At 36.0% G+C, this 22211-nt stretch overlaps 1 protein-coding gene across 3 annotated transcripts in view; it reads left to right on the plus strand.

Moving 5' to 3' along the window:
* Positions 1-22211, plus strand: part of LOC150101057 (microtubule-associated protein RP/EB family member 1-like) — a 151478-nt gene that overhangs the window by 65423 nt on the left and 63844 nt on the right. The gene's annotated exons all lie outside the window — the stretch shown is intronic.

Consider the following 22211-nt stretch of genomic DNA (forward strand, 5'->3'; position numbering starts at 1 on the left):
GTCAGAGGTGCTGATAATTCCCTTGCATGTTCTTGTAATGCACAAGCAGATATTCCATCTAATCCCATAGCTGTGTTCATATTGAGGTTCTGCAGTATTTCAAGCAACTCAATTTCTTCAATTTCTGGCATTGTGATGGCACACCTCTGCAAAATGCTCACTCAGTAATTATTATATCACACCTTCAGGGAGTCCAAAGACTCATCGAGGGAGGGCATCAACTCTACAACCTTTGTTTCAATACTCCACCAACCTTCATCTAACACCAACGCCATCTACTGCCGACTGCCACCACTAGTGCTTTCACAGACAATCACAAACATCTGTGCCCACGGCAGGGTTCGAACCTGCAGCCTTTTGGCTGGAAAGCGGATACGCTAACCACTTGGCCAACCAGGCTGGCATAATTAAACTATTTGTTTTGGTTCTGTTACCTCCCCACCATCTGTGCTTTTTAAAGTCATCTTGGCCTCATCAGCTAGCTTTGTCATAATTAGCCTTGGCCTTCCTTAACATACAGGTCGCTCTTCTTGCCTCTGCTTCCTTAATATACAGGTCTTACCTGCTGATCACCTTTTCTTTGTATGTAACTCTTGCTTAATGAAGCTATTATAATTTGATTTATCCTTCTGATTCTGGGTATACATTGTGATGGTGCTTTTTTCAAACACTCCTTGACTACCTCAAATGTACCACCAACATCTCTCCTCTCCAAATTCTTATCCATGGCACTGCTAAAAGCTGACTCCTCAAGCCTTTCATAATCCCTTCTTAACATAAAATTCTTAATGTTTGGCAATTTCCTAGCTAAAGACTACATGGTCACTTTTTCCAAGTGGAGTCAGCTTAGCTAGATTAGTTAGTGTTATGTTCTCTTATGCAATAATCAGGTCAAGCACTTCCATTGCACATTGCCTCAAGTAATCATCTCTCAACAGCTGTATAAATTCCATTTCCTTCTCTGCCTGTGACCATTCCTCCTCCCAATCTGTGTCCCCAAAATTTAAATCCCCCATAATAATTACTCGACCTGTTCGTTGTCATCATGCTAATTTGCGAGTGCATGTCATCTACGTTCTCCCTTATACCATCTGGATTATAGCAGCAGCCAATTACGTTTAGTCTTGTTGACCTCTGTCTCACTCCAGATAGTCTCAAATGAACTACCTCCTGATGTACTTCTACTCTTTTTCGCTTTAATTCCTTTGCTATCATTAGCAACCCCCCCCTCCCATCTTGTTCCTTTTGTCCTCTCTGAAGACACCACATCCCTTGTATTCTATTCCTATAACCATATCATCCTCAATCACCCAAGCCTTACTAATGCTTATAACTTTCGGCCAAGTTCTAACTAATGCCAAAAACTCCTTGCCCTTATTCTGAATACTTCTGGCACTAGTTTACTTAAACTGTGATAACCCCCACAACTTCCCTTATACCTTGTGTTAGTTATCTCACTAAAGTGAAGAATCTCTGGTGCTACATTTTGCATGTGATCAACCTAATCTCCCAATACTAACCTCAAGTTTTCCTGGATCCACGCTCACCTGCATCTCCCCTAAACATTCTAGTTTTCTGGTATTCTTCTCAGCTGTCTTCTGAAAAGGCTTGTACAGACAAACAGATCTTCCAATGTGCCACAATTGTCTAAAGTATTTAACAAAGACTGTTCCTGATCTCATCGAACTATGTGCAGGGAATTGAAGATCAGTATTGGCAGTCGCTAAAGGAGGTCCAATACAGTATTAAATATAAAAGTTTTTAATTCAGTAGTCAGTAAATATTTAAGTCTTTCAATCATACATTAAATTTGCTTCATGCCATTCCTCCTGCACGATCCGTGCACTTGACTCATTCATAATCATATCTCTCTCTCAGCTTGCCTCTATCATACTGGTAACAGACTCAACTTTTACTTTCTTTCTCACTCTTCTTTTTTTTTTTTTTGCATTCACTAGCAAATCTTTCATATCTACTCACATAATTCACTTGCTACTTGCTAAATCATTTGTACCAGCCAAAATAAACATATCTTTCACCTCAACTCTCTGCATCCTTACAGCATTACATCCTTTCTCTTAGCACCAGGAAAATACGATTTCCTCGCACTCACTTCAAAGACTCCTGTTATCACTGAATCATCATACAAAATCTGATCTTTATTTTCACACTTTCACTATTTCATACTCTGTCCTCTTTTCTCTTTCCTTCATTTCTGTGTCATACCATCTGCCAGGCATTTCTCCAACCAATGAATCTCAAGTAGAGTTCTATTGAGAACTCTACATAAGTGTGCTGTCTTTTTGATTACCATCTGGTCATTTTATTCATTTTCCACCCCTTCTTATGAGTAACTTTATACAGTTATTCATACTGTTTGCAACACCGACTATTCCAATTGCATTATCACACATTTTGTCTTTCAACTCACCGCTATCATTCTTTTTACTCTTCACGCTTCTGGCACTTGCTTACGAAACACTTTCAACAAAGATGTTCTTCAGTTTTGTTCTCCTTCCATAAATTTCTCTTTCTTCAAAGGCCTGTACATTTTGCACATGCTACAATGAACATAATCACACACACATTAAAATCGTCAATTAAAAGGCGATTTTAATTGACACAATGATGCACAATACAGTGTACAATAAAACAAATATTAAAGCTTTGAAAATCAGAAAATGAGGCACACTGCTGTTACAGTTAATCAAACAAACACTAATAAATATGATGCAAACAGAATTACTTAATTGTCACTAAATTCTTCCAAAAAGAACTTGTCTTGCATCCCCAAAAATCACCATGTGAACTCCCCACTGTGTTGCGACAACATGAGAACTATGTGGAGTAGAGCAGATGTTATGGCTTTACAGGAGTATCTGTGTGAGTGGACAAGTAAGTAAAGCTGCAAATTTTATTATTATTATTTTATTTGTGTATTTATTTACTCCTACCCATGAAAGGTTATTTCGTAAACCTATAGTACGTTTATACCGTGGGTGGGCTAGGGATTTTTTTATTTATGTTTTACTTAGTCCAGAAACCCTGCTGTAGGGTTTCTGGACTAAGTAAAACATGACCAAACATGGAACTTTTTCAAACCATTTCAGGCCTCCAATAAGCATGGGGTGGTCTCACACCAGGCAGTGAAATTCATCTTCCACTTAGACATTCACGAACATCCATGCTAATGGGGGATTTGAACCTGCAGCCTGTTGGATGCAGGCCGGCCACTACACTATTGCAAAGTACAAAGTCTTGAAATTTGATAGGCAAGGATGGGAACATACAATTAGTGGAGAAATTTTAATGGCGGTGGAGGAGATGCAAGATCTGAGCATGGTGATGGTTGACAAAGATATGTAGTTCAGTGAACACATTGCTAAAATTACAACGACATAGTAGATTATGTCAGTGATAAAGAGGACTTTAACATTTAATCAGGCTGCATGGATTACTGTATGCAAATTAGGATATTTTAGACTTCAGAGAAGATTCAGTAAGTCATTTGGGTCTCTGGAATCTGAGATACTGATTGAGAGAATGCAATTTGCAGAGCCTTTTGAAAGGGAAGAGAGGAAGGGATGTGGCTGAGACATAAGTTGGTGAAGAGTTGTAATCAGATTAATAGAGAAGAGATTTTTCTGTTCCTTTTGAATTGAAGGAGAGGGATATGATCAAGACATAAGTTTGTGAGGGATCATGACCATGTTAATGTAGAAGAGATTTTTCTTATAAAGAAGATGGGTAAAACAGGAGGTTATTCCTGAAAATTGTATAAGGTCGGTGTGAACAAGAGAGCGAAGTACAGGTTCTTTGCATGGTGAGTAGTTAGTGAGCAACATACATTACCTGAGAGTGTAGAAACTGTGAATGGGTTTAAAGCATGATTCGATGATCCTTTTTATATGAGTGTGTGAACCTCCCATGACAAATCTTTTGGGTCCATAAAAGTCTGATGTTAATAACAGTAATAATGTTTTATCATCAGTATCTGATTTTAATTTCATGAAGTATTCTTAGCTTTTAAATCTGATAATTTCTTCCTTTGATTTTCTGCTGCTAATATTGAATAGATTGGTTTTATGATCATGGTATTGAAATTTTTTCTTAACTTAGCTTAAAGATCACATATACCCTTATTTCTCTCATGTTTGAACTTTAACTCTTTTTATCTTAATATTTTATCTGCATGTTTATATATCTTATATGTTATTTCTCATTTCTTTTTCTTTAACTCTTTCATGAGTATATGTGATATCGAATTTCTAATTGGTGTAGCTCATGAGAAGTATTTATTTAGTTTTTGTGCATCCTATCTGCAAAAAGTATAGTTTAGTACACCATATACCTATTGTATAGTTTAGTACACTGAGTAGGATGAGGGTTAATTAATCCAGAAACACCAAACAGGAAAAACAATTCCAAGCTTTTATTAAGCAAACTGGTGATCTCGCACCAGAAAATGAAAATCAGTTACTGATTAATGACATTTATCAAAGGAGTATTCAAAGATGTATAGTTCTACTTTGTTTCCAATAAAATGTACAATCTATTGAATATGTGAAACTTAGGATAGCGCTTCCATCATTTTCTCTCTCGCTCTCTCACACACATACATGCACACAGTAGATACCCAAACTTTTTCAGACTGTGACTGTTGGCATTGTAAATTTCCGTTGTATCACACCTCTGTTCTTAATATTATCTTGTGTAATTAATATTATTTTATAGTATTTTACAGCTTACACTACTTTGACTATAATCAAATTCTATTACAATATATATTTTTCTAGTAAGACATAATAAAAATGAAAACTTTGAGAAAGCTTTTAAATTTTATTATGTGGTACTTGATGTGATACTTAAGCCTGCGGTACTTGACGTAATCAAGTACCGCAGGCTTATATTATTATTACTGGTGGGCAGTTGTTGGCACTTTCATTTAGAATTTGCAGCAAAATAAACCAGTGTTATGTAAATATTAGCCTGGAAAAAGTTTTTATACAAATATAATTGTATAAATAGGCAAAATTGCACAATAATTTGAATGAAAACTTTTTTAGTATCAAAATTTGGCAGCACACGTCTGGTTCTCTCTCCACAACATTTGAGAAACACTGCTGTAGACAATTTCAGATATTGATAATTTTGTTGATTTAGCCACCACTAATGTTGTTTATTGAATTAACTGATAGTGATCTCAGCTATATAGATGACAGGACTCTTTGATGTTATTTTTTTCCACCAGAGATTGGACTAGCATTGTTAATGGTTAACCAAATTAGTGATACTGTGCAAATTATAATACACTTGTCTCTTTGTGTAGGTGTATTGTGTGTGTGCACTCCAGATGATAGCCTTAATATGAAGACTGAAACGTTGGATAATTATTTTTTCCTTTCTTTTAGGCTTGCACGGTGATCCGAATGCATTTTTGGAAATTATGGAGACAACTACCGTGTTTGAATAAAAACTTTAGTTTAATATTACTAAAATTTTGCAATTCGATGTTTCGACCTTTATGTCAAGGTCATCTTCTGGAGCATACAAATATACACAAGAAACAAGCTATACTACAATCATACTGGTTCGTTAAAAACACTGACTAACCGCTACCACAATTGTTGGCCTGACCTCTGGTGGGAAAAATTTTTTTTTTATTTTTTTATTTTTTTATACATCAACGCTAGAGTCCTATTATTTGTGTTGTCTACTATATACATATATTAACGTCATTCCAGCCCGTTGGAGTGGAATGGTTTCTAATACTAGTGGATTGGCTAGAGTCCTGACTTATGTTGAATCTTTCATATTAGGTTGGCTGAATGTGTGCCATCCAGATCCTTGGAATTTTCATACCATCTTTATTGTTGATATTTGGGTGGTTTATCACGATTTCGCAGGATTCTTTAAATTTTCTTTCGTACCATGTTTTTGTGTGGTGTAAGGAGCAGGTGCTTTTCCAGTTGATTTGGTGTAAGGTGTTAAGTGCATGGTCTGAGAGGCCTGCTTCACCATAATGGTTATATTTAATGTGTCTAACGTGTTCTTTCTTGCGTATAGGGATTGTCCGTCCTGTTTCACCAATGTATGGTAAGTTACAGGTGCAGCGGATGCAATAGACTCCAGGATGTGCTAATGGGAGGAGAGGATCCTTAGAGGAGCTGAATATGGTTTTAAGTTTAGTGGGTGGTTTAAAGGTGGCATTCAGGTTATAATGACATATCTTTTGTTCACACGAAAATGCTGGCTCTTTCTTAATCTCCCACCAAAATTTTTTTCTTTGTCCGAATCAGCGATTATTCTATGCCCTTCAGGACCTTTAACATGCCAGCAATGTGCAGCTCTTTCTTAGCGAGATGTCCCAATGATACAAAAGACAAATATAAAGTAACATTAAGGAATAAATATGGAAGCATTGTAGAACATAAGGAAATAGACATTGAAGAAAACTGGGAAAAAATAAAGAATATATTTAATAGTACTGTTGAAGAAGTTCTGGGAAGGCAGAGTAGGAATCACAAATAATGGATCTCTGAAGAAACCATCAAATTATGTGAAGAAAGGAAAGCTTTATGGAATACACTTCTGCAAAGTACAGAAGAAAACAAAAGAAATAGGATAAATGAAAGATACAGGCTTAAAAACGGACAGGTAAAAAAAAGTTCAAGAAAAGAGTTTTCCTGGAAGAAAAGTGTAAAGAGGCTGGGCCCCACCAGCAATGAGGACTAGTGGTGGATTTAAGGTTTTATAGGGAGGTAGGTTTCCAATCTGTGGCCAAGTGAGATACTGATACTCCTTTCCCCAAGTAGTTGGATAATTATCTTGGTTTATATCGATTATTACCCTAACACAGTAGTTAACCCCATAATTTACCATAATAAATCAGTTTTAATTGTCCCAATTGCTGCATCAATACTTGTGAACAACTGCTGTCATTATGACAAATTAATAGCATCAGCATTTCAATTTTCCCGTATTCATTAATAAGTGGAATGGTTCAGCGCAGTGGTATCGGTTGCTGGATGGGAAGAATATCGACAGTGCATGAGAAACATTTTAAAAATACTTAAATGATGCAATATCAGAATGTGTCCCTAGAATTTGAAGAATAAATAAATTGTATCAATTAGGGTAGGAGTCAAATTGATGAGTAATCTCATCAAGCAAAGAAATTCATAAAGGATGATTTGGAAGGAATGCCATGAGCATAAGGATGATGTCCATTTTGAAAATTATAAGCGGCAGCCAGACAATCACAACTGTTGTATGGAAAGCTAAGTCTAAGTATGAAAAGAAACTGGCTCTGCAAGCTGAAGACAATTCCAAAGAATTCTATCGTTATACTGCAAGTAAAAGAAAGAATGAATATGAATGAATAACTCTGCTGAATGCGCATGGTGTTGAAGGTGACAGATGTAGAAGAGGTTGTTCATCTAATGAGTGGCCATTTTAATAAAAGCTATCCTGGTGTATTCAACATGCAGCTCACTGTACCTCTTCACTGCATGAAGAAACTCAAGTGTATGAGGAGGAGGAGGTATTAGAGCTAGCTATTGCACAAACTGAATGAGAATTCAGCAATAGGGACTGATGGGATATCAGCATGGATGCTAAAAAAGTGTTCGACTGAACTGGCCATTCCTTTGACCAAGCAACATAATTTGAGCCTCAGAACAGGGAAGATTCTCCAAGAGTGGAATGTGTGATAATCCCATTGCACAAGGGTGGTGCAAAGACTGATGTATCCAACTATTGACCAGTCAGTATCTCAGGAGTGGTGGTAAAGATTTTGGAAAAGTTGGTTAGGGCTCGCATTTGGAAATGGATTGACAGAGAATCTCTACTTTGCAATGAACAGCATAGGTTTACTAAGGGAAGGTCATATTTTAGCAATGTGCTCGCATTCTATAAAAATGTTACCATTGAGTTAGACAAGGGGGAAATGGATACACCATCATACTTTTTGATTTTGCTAAGGCTTTTGACAGAATACAGCATGGAAGACTGTTGCATAAATTCAGAATATGGGATTAGATTATAAAATATTAGCATGGATAAGAGAATGGTTGACTGATAGATATCAAAAAGTGGTATATGTGGGATTTGAATCTGCAAGATTTCAGGTAACCAGTCGTGTACCAAGGATCAGTCCTTGGTCCACTGCTATTCAATCTATATATTAATAACATTGGGAAGGATTTGATAGGTGACATACAGCTATTTGCTGATAATATAAAGATAGATATGGTAATCAGTCTTTGGTCCACTGCTATTCAATCTATATATTAATAACATTGGGAAGGATTTGATAGGTGACATACAGTGTTGTATTATATTAGTGGGATTTATCTAGAAGGAATTGATCTAAGGACTTAGTGTTAGTAAATAAGTTGAAGTTCAAGGATCATGCTCAAAGATTGCAAATACAACTGAAGAGATAATTGCAATGCTGAAATGAACTTCATGTAAAGATAAGGATTTCATTTTGCCTCATCACAAGGCCTTAATAAGATCTCACTTGGACTATTGTGCACAGATCAGGTCATCTGGTTTCTGTTGGGATTCAGATACAGTGGAGAGAGTATTAAAAATGGTATCAGGATTGTGGAATACTGATTATAAAAACAGGTTGAGAATTTGTAGACTGCAGACACTAACAAACAGGAAAAAGGTGAGTGAGACCTGAAAGGATCATACAGGATTTCAGTTGATGGAATTCTTCATTTTAAGAAGGGTGAGGAAAGGAAAAGGGGACATCCTTGGAAGCTGAGAACGAATGCTACCAAGAAAGGGGGGGAGTGAGATCTTGATTTTTCTCTCATAGAGTGGTGCGTGATTGGAATTGATTGCCATTGGATGTTTGTGTGTGCATGCAAGCAGTGAATGAATTCAAGAACAAGTATTGACAACTGGTCTGTGTACTATGTGGCCTCCCTTGATGAGTTTCTAACTCCCTGCAGGTCTCTCTTGATAATAATAACAATAACATTGAAACGAATTCCTCAGTGCTACTGGAGTCATTTCAAAATGAATTTGCTAGCACGGTTTTCAAAAAATTGAAAATGGTATATGAAAATAGTTTAATTTTCATTTTTTGTCAAATTTCCCTATTAAAGGGAAAAAAGCTCACCTTACAAAGTAAGCAGCACTGGCAAATCATTGAATAGGATTCTTTTTTTAAATTAGAAAATTTATTCATAGATGATTAAATGTACTATTGTGCTTACTCTGGTTGTTTCATTTAATGAAAATGTATTACCTTAATAAAAACAGAAAGCATGCTAAGGTTTAACTTACTCTTCATAAAGCAAACATATAAAAATGAAGTTGATGAACAGTACATTATTAGTGGAATTTTAAGAATTACTTTTGTTGGGGTCATATCCCACATTTGATGCACCACATTAATGTTCACAAGATAATGATTGGTGTATGTACGGAGGCTGTTCAATAAGTAATATGACTATTTATAACAGAAAACAGATTACCTTTAATCGTCATCATTTACATGGTCTTTTTTGAAGTAACTACCGTGAGACGCGATGCATTTGTCCCAACATTGCGTCCACTTCTTAAACACATGTGAAAATCCATTTTTTGAGAGTTCTTTCAAACCGCCTCTGCAGCTTTTACACATGCTTTGTTGCTTTCGAAATGGCGGCCTCTTAGTGGTTTCTTGAGCTGAGGAAACAGCCAGAAATCGCACGGTGCAAGATCAGGACTGTATGAAGGGTGTGGTAGGACATCTATGTTGTTCTTCTGCAAAACGTCCACTACGCCACCAGCAATATGTGACCTTGCATTATCGTGGTGCAATAAGAAGCCATTCTTCAGCAATGGACGCTTCCTTTTGACGTGCTGTACCATTGTCCATAAAACATCTGCATAGTATGAGCCGTTTACAGTATTCCCAGGTTCTACAGCATGTTGGTAAACAATGCCTTCGTAGTCAAAAAACATCATAGTCATAACTTTACCAGCCAATTTTACAGTTTTTGCTTTCTTGGGGGTAGGCAAGGACGGATGCTTCCATTCACTGCTTTGTTCTTTCATTGTAGAGTCATAGTGATACAACCAAGCTTCATCTGCTGTAATGATGCGTTTTAAGAAGTTGTCGCCTTCTTGTTCCAGTTTTTCTTTCCATTCTGTGCACACATCCACTCGATGCTGCATTTGCTCCGGTGTCAAGAGTTTGGGAATCCATTGGGCGCAAACACGTTTCAGTCCCAAATGTTCAGCCATGATTGAGTGAACACTTCCCACAGAAATATTCAGGACAACATGCAGCTGGCGTACTGTAATTCTTCGATCCTCCTTGATGATAATCGCTGTTGTGTTGATCATTGTCTCTGTGATGTATGTTGAGGGCCTTCCCTCACGTTCAAGATCTTCCACATTTTGCCTTCCTTCCTTAAGTTTTATGCCAGCGAAAAACACTTGCCCTCTACATTGCTTTATCATGGAAAGCTTCGCATATCATGTTAAAAGTGTCCGATGCCGATTTTTGCAAACGCACACAAAATTTAATCGCATAACGCTGTTCCAAGGACGCTTCCATTTTGACGACTGGTTGTGGCTTGTAGGTGCGCCAAAACAAGCTTGCGTTTTGTCACATGACACTCTGGCACATCAGCTCGTATATGCCATCTATCAACCTCTTTTGTTAATACAGATAGCAACATTTCTTTATTCATAGAAATTAATATTGTGATGAGCGGTTTCGCAACAGTAAAATTAGTCTTATTACTTATTGAACAGCCCGTGTATATCAGTGATGACCAGCATGCATATTTTGGACCACTTTTCTTTCATACCAAATAACCGTGAACTGGATATTATTAACATCTGACCTCCATAGAGTCAGAGACTGATCATCGGAGGTACACACTATCATCACACACAAAGCTCATCTAACCATGCCTTAAACTGATTCAATGTGTCTACATTCACAACACACCCAGGCAGTGCATTCCACTCATCAACCACTCTCTATTTAAACCTCTCCTCACTCTGCTCACACTCTCCTTATACAGTTTCCGGGGATGGCCTGTTGTGTTGTTCTACCCCCCCCCCCCCCTCCTATTCTATGAAAAATCTCTTGCATGGCAACCTGATAACAACCCTTGACTAGCTTATGTCTCAATCATATCCCCTCTCCTTCCTCCTTTTCACAATGCTTTGCAGTTTACATTCTGTCAATCTGTCTTCGTACTCTACATTCCAAAGATCATTAACCAACTTTGTGAATCTTCTCCGCACCCTTTCTAAGACATCGTCACCATGAAACCCAGTGACCAAATTTGCGCACAATAATCCTTATGAGGCCTGATCAAGCACTTATACAATGGTGTCATAACCTCTTTATTTCTGCATGTCAGGGTCCTCTGCATCATTTCCATTATCTAATGTGACATTGTTATTTCTAAAAGGTTTTCTCTTTATATACCCTTTTATTTTATATTTATTTCCCTCTTTATGTATATTATTATTCTCTCTATATACCTATGAGGTGAAATATTATATAAATTTCTTTTACTAACAGTTATTTTTATTTTGATTCTGAGTGTCCCTATATGTTATTATATTTGCACAAAGAGTTCACTCCAATTGGTGCAATGACTTTAACTCACTCTTTCAGAATCCAACTAATCATTGACTCAATACCAAGTACAAAATAAACACATTTAATAAAACTCAAAACAATATATATACACTTCTAGTAATAATACATAACTATAACTACAGATTATATGGATCCAAGGCCTTATTTAAAAATATAAACTTACTCTTAAGACTAAACACTTTTTCTTTCACAATCACAAAAAATGTTCATAGTCTTTTTCTCTTTCTGTTAAGGCTCTTTTCCAGAAGTTATACAGCTCTGTACTTCATTTTCAGGATCCTTTTCATCAATCAATGTAACATACATAAAAGTCTTCTTGACTAAATCTTGTTTCCTTTTAGTAGCAATACTCATCAGATCATGCATCCTTAATACCTATAAATCTTCTTAATCAATATATTTTCTAAACATTCACTTTCAAGCATCCTTAATACTTATAGAACTTCTTTATCAATATTTTCTCTAAGAAAAACATTCACTTTAGAATGTAAGCAACAAGTTCTTCTTTCATTCACAATACTAAATGACAGTCTTAACCTTTTCCACTTTAAAAAAACTTACAGTTTCAAGATTTCCTTTTATTCATTACTTATTCCTCCTTGAAATCTATTATTTCCACTATTCCTTTTTCGGAATACACTATAAAATTTCTTCCGACTGCCACACACAAAAAAATCAAGTTCCTTCCGACTTGAATATTTTCCTCGGCCAGTTTATAAAAACTTATAGTTTCAAGACTTCCTTTTTATTCATTACTTATTCCTGCTTGAAACCTATTATTTTCACTATTCCCTTTTCGGAATACATTATGAAATTTCCTTCTGACTGCCGCACAAAAAAATCAAGTTCCTCCCAACTTGAATATATCTCGGCCAGTGTTCTAAAAACTTTCTGAACGCTCTCTTGTTTACAACTGTAACTTGGATACGCAACACTTTCCTTGTCAGCTGTCAATCACACATCAAGTTCTCTCCGGGAGCATGCGCACTTCACAAAAGTCAGAAACTACGCACTACAATAAAATGGCTGACTCACTGTATCCATCAGCGCTAAGAGAAAGTCTTTCACAAACACAAAATTCAACATTTTAAAATACAACAAACTTTCTTATAAGTAACACAAATAATCAGTTTAGTAAGTACTTCAATATTTTTACTTCTTTACATGTTACTTCTAATATAACATTTTCATAACGAGCACATCACAAGTGCAGACACTGCGTGTATGAAAACAAAAACTAACAAGCATAATTAATACGTAAAAATATTCAGAATTTTTAATATGATTATTTTTACAACATCTTCACAACCTGTGCAGTGTGGCCCTTGAATTTCAGGTCCTTGTCCACCACCACTCTCAGATCTCTCATCTTCTCTGCCTCCTTTAAAAGTTTCCCCACTAAGTGTATACTTTGCATCCCATCGTTGCTTACCAGATTTCAAAACCTTACACTTTGCAACATTGAATAAACAGTTCCACTTACCTATACATTCATGCAATCTATTCAAGTCTTCCTGCAAGGCCATAACATCTGCTTGACTCTGCATTGCTCTCCCCGATTTTACGTCATCTGCAAACAGTTGCATATCACTAGTTAAACCCATCTCAATACCATTAACATATAAATTGAACAACAGTGGTTCCAAAACTGACCCTTGTGGCACCACCGGTGTCCTTCCCTCTTTTGGGATGCTGCACCTCCATATACATCTTTCTGATACCTCTCTGACAGCCAGTCAGGGATCCAACACAGGTCTGTTATCCAATTCCATCTGTTTCAGTTTATTTAACAGTTTGTTGTGTGGCAGTCTATCAAAAGCTTTTGCATAATCTAAGTATACCGTTGTGTATGCATATCCCTTGTCTGGGACGTTTATCACCTTGTTAAAGTACATAAATAAGTTAGTAAAATATGCTCTCCCTTTAACACACCCATGCTGATAACCACAGAGAATACTGCTGTTTATCAACCCATTTCTGTATCCTACTTCTCACCATTCCCTCTAGTAGCTTCACCACAATTCTAGATATATAGATTGGTCTATAATTTGCAGCCTTATCCCACCTTTATTCAATGGAACATTTTTAGCTTCTTTTCATTCCCTTCGAGCCTGTGCTGTTGTAAGACTTATTAAACAGGCATGCCACTGCTACTGTCAATTCTCTGGAACATTCCCATAAGACATTGTGATATGTCATCAAATCCTATCACCTTATTGACATCAAGGTTATTCTACTTTTGAGAGAAACTTGTGACATGAAATTAAGAATTATAAACACATTAGCACAAGAAAAGTATATTAAATATGCTGCCAGATATTTCAGTTTGAAAATAACAAACTATCATCAGTGGCTTGAGAGGAAACAGTCTTTTACAAGGTAGAATACAAACAATTGATCATTCAAAAGTAGAACGAGTCGTGATGTTACATCGCTGATCACGATATCATTTCACTGAAGAAATTATTGTTTGTATTCTAGAAATATTGCCAGATATTTCAGAGTAGAAATATCCTGCAGTATATCAAATATACTTGTGCTAACTTGTTGATAATTCTTAATCAAGGTTATTTATTTCCTGAAATACCTCTTGCTTACTCACAATTTATAAATAAAAGAGGGGATAAGGATTGCTGATAGCCCAGACGATTTCACCTTGATGAAGATGAAACACCCTTCTAAATTGATCACTGAATACCTCAATGTCTTCTGCAGCAGTTTCCATTCTACCATTTTCATCCATTAACATCTTACTTTAATCATCCTTTATTCTACTTGCCACATATCTTTAAAAAAAAAAAAAAAAAAAAAAAAAAAAAAAAAAAAAAAAAAAAACCCTCTAGTATCTTTCTTCATCTGATTTTCTTCATACTGCACTTTTGTTGACCTAATGAGTCACTCTCCTGGCTTGTTCCTTACACTCTTCATCTAACTCAGGGATAACCAACCTTTTATGTTCGATGCACCAATTTTTTCACGTATGAGTTCAGATGCACCATACAACTCTTGTACCCTTAAAAATTCTCAGTAAAAGTATGTTAACATAGACATGATATATTGGTATTTGAGGCACTGGGTATCATTTGCAAACTGACTGACTGACAGAAACCTGCGACGCACCGCTGTTGCTAATGCTTGATGCCTCAGGATCTAACAAGTGAATGTGCAAAAGATGTGCACAAAACAATAAAATCAATAAAAAAATATTTACTAAGTTTTATTTTTTTTTTTTTTTTATATACAAATCTGTTTCTGGTTAATATTTTTTTGCATATATAAGCCTTCTTTTTTATTATTATCATTGGGATCCAATGTGCCATTTCTAATCATCCAATGCACCCTAAGTTGGCCACACCTGATCTGATTATTACCATTATTCATCTTGTACTGCCTCCAAAGTGCCTCCAAATTTAAACAACTGAAATGTGGCTTGAGTCTATTATCTGCTCCTGGGTATGTTTTTGTTTGCACAGTACTATTTAGGTTAGTAATTCTATAATCAGTTTGGTTTCTGATTTTACATCTGAGCTTTCTCACTCAGATATATCATCTTTTGGTTGTTGAAAGAAGGCATTTGTTATTATTAGATCATTCTGCTTACAAAATTCAGTTATCCTTACATCTCTGTCATTCATATCACCAAATCAAAGTTTCCAGTTATTGGGGACACTCTTCTTCCTGTGGGATCTAACTTTTGTTTTTAAGTTTCCCATAATGATCAGGATATCATCTTTCTTTATTTGTTTTATAATCTTTTGAATCTTCATCACAATGGCTGTCAGTAAGAGCATATACAGTACATGGAGGCTACTAATGTCTGATTTTTCTTTTAAATTTGATAAGCATGCATGTAACTTACAGGGGACAATATTTAATGATACTTTTGGATTTACTTTTTTTTTTTAAATAATGGTGTTTATGCTGATTTTTTGCCCAGCATTTTCAGAGCATGAATTATAACTGTGACAAGCACACAGGCACTAAATCATTCATCAAAACAGAACTAATGTCCTAACATGAGGCCTTCTATGTACCAAATAACCATAAAGTTAATTTGGAGAAGTCAGGCTATCTGGTCTCAGCATGACTTCTAGATCTTTGGCAAATTAATACAACTATACTTGTTGAGGTTGTGCAAAGTGCTTCATAGCAGATGCTAATTCTAAAAATAGTCCCTCAGACCTATAACAACTTCTGTGCAATACTAATGTCTACTTCTATTTAATCCTATATATGAAGGAGTATCTAGAGCATGGTCTACCGGTCCCCATTTGCCATAAAGATGATCATGTATTTATTTTGTGCTCTTCAAGGCAGATATTAACTGATTTACCAGGCTGTTTAGAGTAGGCTAAACTCCAGGCACAAGAAACTATATATTCCAGGATGTTCCCGATAATGAGATTGATTTTTAAGAGAATGAATGAAGGTAGCTAGCTGAATGAGTAATTTAAAAGTGGCATGGAGATCATATTTGTGGAGAATTTTAGTTGCCTTTTCTGTTGTGTCCTTAATATATGGGATAGAAATAGTTTTCTGTGAAGCTGTGTGTGTTGGTTGAAGAGGAGGGAATGAGGTGCATGTAGTATTTTATCTGTTCTATACAGATAACCTTTGACTAAAAAGTGTTGTGAGGGTCCCTGAGTTTAGTTTCAAGGGGTGTGTCATTTGAATAAATAGTCCTAGCTTGGTGAGTAAGTGTTTTGCAGATGCCATACTATTGGGATGGGTGTGGTGTGATTACTTTTGTAAATACCTTCATTTATATGTGGGTTTTCAATAAATGGAGAATGGTAATTAATCATTAAGTAGCAATCACTACTAGTTTGTCTAGAAAGAGGTGATAATTGTTAACATTTTCTGTCTTGAAATTTTTAGGATGCTGGCTGGATTCACTAAAAATGTATTCAGTGTTGTCTTGGCCATGAGGCAAATAGCAAACATCATCAACATAGTGCAGCCAGAGACTGCTGGTTTGAGTGTTGCTGTATTGAATGCTTGGTTTTTAAAATGCTCCATGTAGAAGTTGACTAGTGGCTGAAAGAGGGAACCCATAGTAGTCCCGTCAAGCTGTTTATACATTTTTCTTTTCCATAAGAACCAACTGGAATAACCAGTGAAATATTAGTTGATCATCTTTCCTCCATGGATTTTAGTCCAGGTGGCATGTTCTAGTCTCATACCATTGCTTTCTTGTTCTTTCAATTCTTCTTTTCCATTTATTTTATATCTGTATAGTATTTTTGTCAGTCTGCTATTGTCCATTTGATTTAATTGTTCTGACCGTTTTTTTTTTTCCCCCTCATATTTACTTATATAGTGGTTAATTGGTTTTATATTTAGGGATTGTAAAATTTCTTCATTTGTTTTATGGTCCCACTTGGTATATCCAGCTGTTTTTCTGAGAAATTTCATTTCTGCTATTTGAATCCATTTTTTTCATTCTTGTTTTTTATGCTCCATGTTTCACTTCCACATGATAAAGTTGGTTAAGACAGGACGTTATATAGTCTAATTCTGGTGTAGTTTTGTTTCAAGGATGGCTTAAATATATTATTTATTATGCTGTTTACTTTAACAAAATTTGATATTTTAATGTATATCTTTTTCATCTTCATATAAGTCACATCCTAGGTATTTGAAAGTAAATACTTGTTCTAATATTTTATTACCTATGACTATTTTATTTCTTATTGGGTTTTCTCCTTTGAAAACCATTATTTTTATCTTTACTTTTGATATTATATTGCTTATATTATATTATATTTACTTTTGATTATATATTGTTCCAAAATTTTATTTAATGGTTTTATTGAATTCTGTGGATCATCTTCTGATGTAGCTAATACAATTTGATCATCTGCAAATAATAGTGTATCTATCTACATAGATCAGTAAAATCATTAAATAACATTTTCATTTTCTGGAGGATGGATTTATTTGTATACCAAATGGGCTATGCTGTTTCTAGATTGTTGGAGTGGTATGATAGACTTTGTGTTTCTTATGGGGAACCTCCCCTCGATGAGTCTTGACAGACTTTATGTTCTTAGGAAGGACCTCCCACGATGAGTCTTTTGACTCCATGGAAGCCTGAATAATAATATTAACATATATATATATATATATATATATATATATATATATATGATTAGTACTATTAACTCGGGGTTGGGATATGTTCATTTTTCTAAATTAACTGACTTAAAACCCGAGAATTATAACACAATGACATTTATTTGAAAAAACGCAACATGTTTCGTCAAGAACGACTTCATCAGGCGATAAGAACATAGAAAGATATTAAAAGACACTGAAATTAACATTGACACACTCTAAAGCTATACAATTATAAAGCCATAATATTCAACTGTAAATTACAGTTATTATGAGCTTGAACTACAGTCCGAGTTAAAGTTCTGTTGTTGTACACCTGTGCGTGTGTGGAATCGCGCGATCTCCAGTATCTAATAGTAGAGTTGAAAGAGTCAGGCAAATTATAGCTAAGATTGTTATTCGTGGGAAAAGGGTCCAAGGTGATTTCCTTTGACTCGACAATGCGGCGCTCTACCTCATCATGGCAGATGTGTAGGTATGAAGTTGATGTCCAGTTTATTTCATGTTGGTGGCTTTCGTTGTTCGTGTTTATCGAAAGCAGGACATGGCTTGACAGAGCAGTTGCTCTGGTTCTTTTATAAGCAATGTCGCGCTGGTGCTCTTCGAGACGTAGTAAGATAGATTTCTCTGTCTGTCCATAGTAAGGCTTTCCGCATTCACAAGTGACCTTGTATACACCTGGGAATTGTAGAAGGTTGTGAGGTTGTTTATAGTTGTTGAAGCGTGATCTTATTTTTGGCATAGTCGAGAAGCACGTTTTTATGTTAAACTTCTTTAGAATTCTACTCTGCTTTTTGGATAGTGTGCTGATATATGGCAAGACGATATGACCTTTGGAGTCGTCCTGTGTCTCTACGTTGCTACGTTGACGGTGGGATAATTGGTAGTTCAAGCTCATAATAACTGTAATTTACAGTCGAATATTATGGCTTTATAATTGTATAGCTTTAGAGTGTGTCAATGTTAATTTCAGTGTCTTTTAATATCTTTCTATGTTCTTATCGCCTGATGAAGTCGTTCTTGATGAAACATGTTGCGTTTTTTCAAATAAATGTCATTGTGTTATAATTCTCGGGTTTTAAGTCAGTTAATTTAGAAAAATGAATATATATATATATATATATATATATAATTATGAGAAATCTGACAAATAACTAATTAATTTAGAAGAAAATTGAACTTGGTCATATATTATTATCCTGTACTACATGACTCAGTTCATTTTTAAACTGATCTCAATTCAGAAGGTCATTAAGGTCAGTTTGGAAGGAATTTGATGATAACATATATTATTATTATTACAAGAGACCTCCATTGAGTCGAGGACTCATCAGGAGAGGCCACATATCATTCTCACAATCTCACAATACAATGAACACATAAGTACATGTTGATTGGATTTTAACGGTATAGATGCAAACGCAGATTGATAAGAAAACAATTATTTATTAGCTTAAATGTTAATATTTCGTTGGTATTATATCCAGCATCTTCAGAGCATACAAACGAAGTTTGTTACAGTAGCAAGACAACCGCTGTTATAACTGTTACACCAGATTGCGGGTGTCTCGCTACTGTAACAAACTTTGTTTGTATGCTCTGAAGATGCTGGATATAATACCAGTGAAATATTAGCATTTAAGTTAATAAATAGTTAGTTATTTTCTTATCAGTCTGTGTTCGCATCTATACCATTAAAATCCAATCAACACTCTCACTACCTGTCATACCGTCTTGAATTCATTAACACTATTTGCAGTCACCACTTCTAAAGGAAAGCCATTGTGCACACTATGAAAAAAAGTCTAGCTCTCACCTCTTTCTTGACTACATTCATTCTCCATGGATGTCCTTTAGCCCTCTTTCCCCTCCAGAAAATGAAAAATTTCATTATCTGGATATCCTGTGTTGACCCTTTCTGAAGTTTGTAGATCTGATCATCTGTCATCCAAGACATTTGATCAAGTCTGGCATCATAGCTTTCTTACAAAGCTACTATCTTAGGTAATACTAATTGCTAATGGATTACTAGCTTTCTCTCTAGCTGTTAACCGTGGGTTATGGTGAATGGTTTCCTTTCATTGGATTTTTCATTGTACTGTTCCTGCTATATGTTAATCTCTCCCTGGCACCCAATCCTATTCATAGCTTTGCCAATGACAGTACTCACTAATTCCTCTTTTTCATTTTCAAAATCTTGTAGTATTGGGTAAATAATTCTTCAAGATCTTCTTTAATCAGTGTCTTAAACACTGATCTGCTTATTATTCTCAAGTGGGGTGAGGATAACCTGGTGAATCATAATGCCACTACAACAAAATTCTGCTTCATTTCCAGGAAGAAAGACTTTGCTGCCTTCCATACTTTTGACAATATTTCTGTTGCCAACCAAGATCAGTGTTTTCCTCCATTGGGTTAACTTGCATCTGATCTAACTTGCCATAAACAAATCAGATCCATTGCTTCCTCAGCCTCCAAAAACTTCATTTCCATTCCAAACAGTACTTCTCTCCTGCTCAACTCCTGACACTTTATAATGCTCAAATCTGCTCAACCTTAGAATACTGTTCTCCCCACCACCCCATATTTGGGGGTAGTGCAGTTCGGAATGCTTGATTGTACAGAAATTAGCACTTAATTGATAACCCCTTCCTCAAGCTACCATTCCTCCACTTTCTTGTACATATGAACATGAGCAACTGCCAGTCAGCATCCATATATGAGGGTGGTCTGAAAAGTTTTCTGCTGCGACCATAGATGACAACATTATCGGCAAGATTTTTTTTTCTAAGTTGGTACATCTGTCATAAGTAACCATGTGAAATTGCAAGTCATTCTATCCAGTAGTTTGTTTTATACAGTTGTCTGAAGCAAAAATGTTATCTGTCTCCTTTGAAATGAATATAATTAAGTATCGTGCAGTTATAAAATTTGTAAAAGCGAGTTTAATGCCAAAAGAAATTCATTCAAAGTTCATAAAAGTTTTATGGGCACTCTTCTGCTTTGTTTTCGACAATTAAGAAACGGGCTGCCGAGTTTAAACATAGCCGTACCAGCCTTGAAGATGATCCACGTGAAGGATGTCCAAAAAGTGTAACAACACCAGAAATCATTGATCATGTTCACGATATGGTATTGGATGACCAGCGAGTCAAAGTGCGTGAAATTGCTGAGACTATAGGCATTTCAAAAGAACCGTGTAGGATATAATTTGCATGAAGAATTGCAAATGAAAAAGCTTTGCAACAAGATGGGTGCTGTGCTTGCTCAAAAATGCACTCGCATGAAAATCTCTGAACAGTGCTTGGAGTCTTTTAACAAGAATAAAACTGATTTTGTGCATTGATTTATTACTGTGGATGAGACTTGGATTCACCATTACACATCGGAATCAAAACAGTGGACAGAAGCCAGTTGTTCAGCACCAAAGAAGACAAAGTTGGTTCCATCATGTTTTGAGATGCTAAAGGCATTTTGTTTATTAATTATCTTGAAAAGAGTAAAACAATAGACAAAAAAATTCGTGAGAAAAGACCCGGTTTGCAGAAGAAAAAACCATCTTTCATCAGGGCAATGCACCTGCCTACAAAGGTGTTTTTGGCAGTGGAAAAATGAAGGGATCTGCACTATGAATTGTTGGAACATCCACCCTATTCTGCAGATTTGGCTCCCTCTGACTTCTATCTCTTTCTAAAACTCTTCTTCACTGGTCAGCATTTTTCTTCAAATCAAGAGGTGATTGCAGCTGTAGAGGGGTATTTTGCAGATCTTACTGAGAACCACTACGGGAATGGGATAATGGTGCTGGAGCATCGCTGGAATAAATGTATTAGTCTTAAGGGAGATTATGTTGAAAAATAAAAATAATTTTTAAATTATAAATTCATTTTTTCATTGTTAGGCCAAGAACTTTTCAGACCACCCTCATACAGTGCATCCCCACTCATTGAACCAAATTCTCATTCCCTGCCTTCATCTCTTACCTCTACTCTTTCAAATAGTCTTCCCCAAAAGGGTGATCAAGTGTATCTGTAAGTTGGAAATCCAACTTAACTTCTTAATTGCTGATATGGTAGATAGCCTATAGGCATCAGACCACTCTAATGGAGGTATTGTTTAAAATGGAGTATATTATGGAACTGTAAGGTAGGTAGTTATAATAAATAAAAAAAAAGGGGGGGGCATTTAAAGATGTGTATGAGAAACTGCATGTGGAGGAATCAGCAGTGTGTGAGAAGTGGTCTTCGGGGGGAAGGTCTGATGGATGCTATAACCAACTGCATCCCCAGAATCCCCGGCACCCTTCGCCACCACGAGAGGGGAACACACAGGCAATCCAGGAACAAAAAAAAGCCTTGTTTCAGGGTTGCATGACCCTTATATTTTCCTTTTTCTTCTCGGCGTCCATCCTCTCCCTCACTTATCGCACGTACGCTGATGTCACGTTGTTTGCTTGGGGCGAGCC

Source organism: Typopeltis vanoorti, chromosome 12 (genome assembly GCF_054136105.1).
Source record: "Typopeltis vanoorti isolate ZY-2024b chromosome 12, IOZ_Tvanoo_1.0, whole genome shotgun sequence".
Classification (NCBI taxonomy): domain Eukaryota; kingdom Metazoa; phylum Arthropoda; class Arachnida; order Uropygi; family Thelyphonidae; genus Typopeltis; species Typopeltis vanoorti.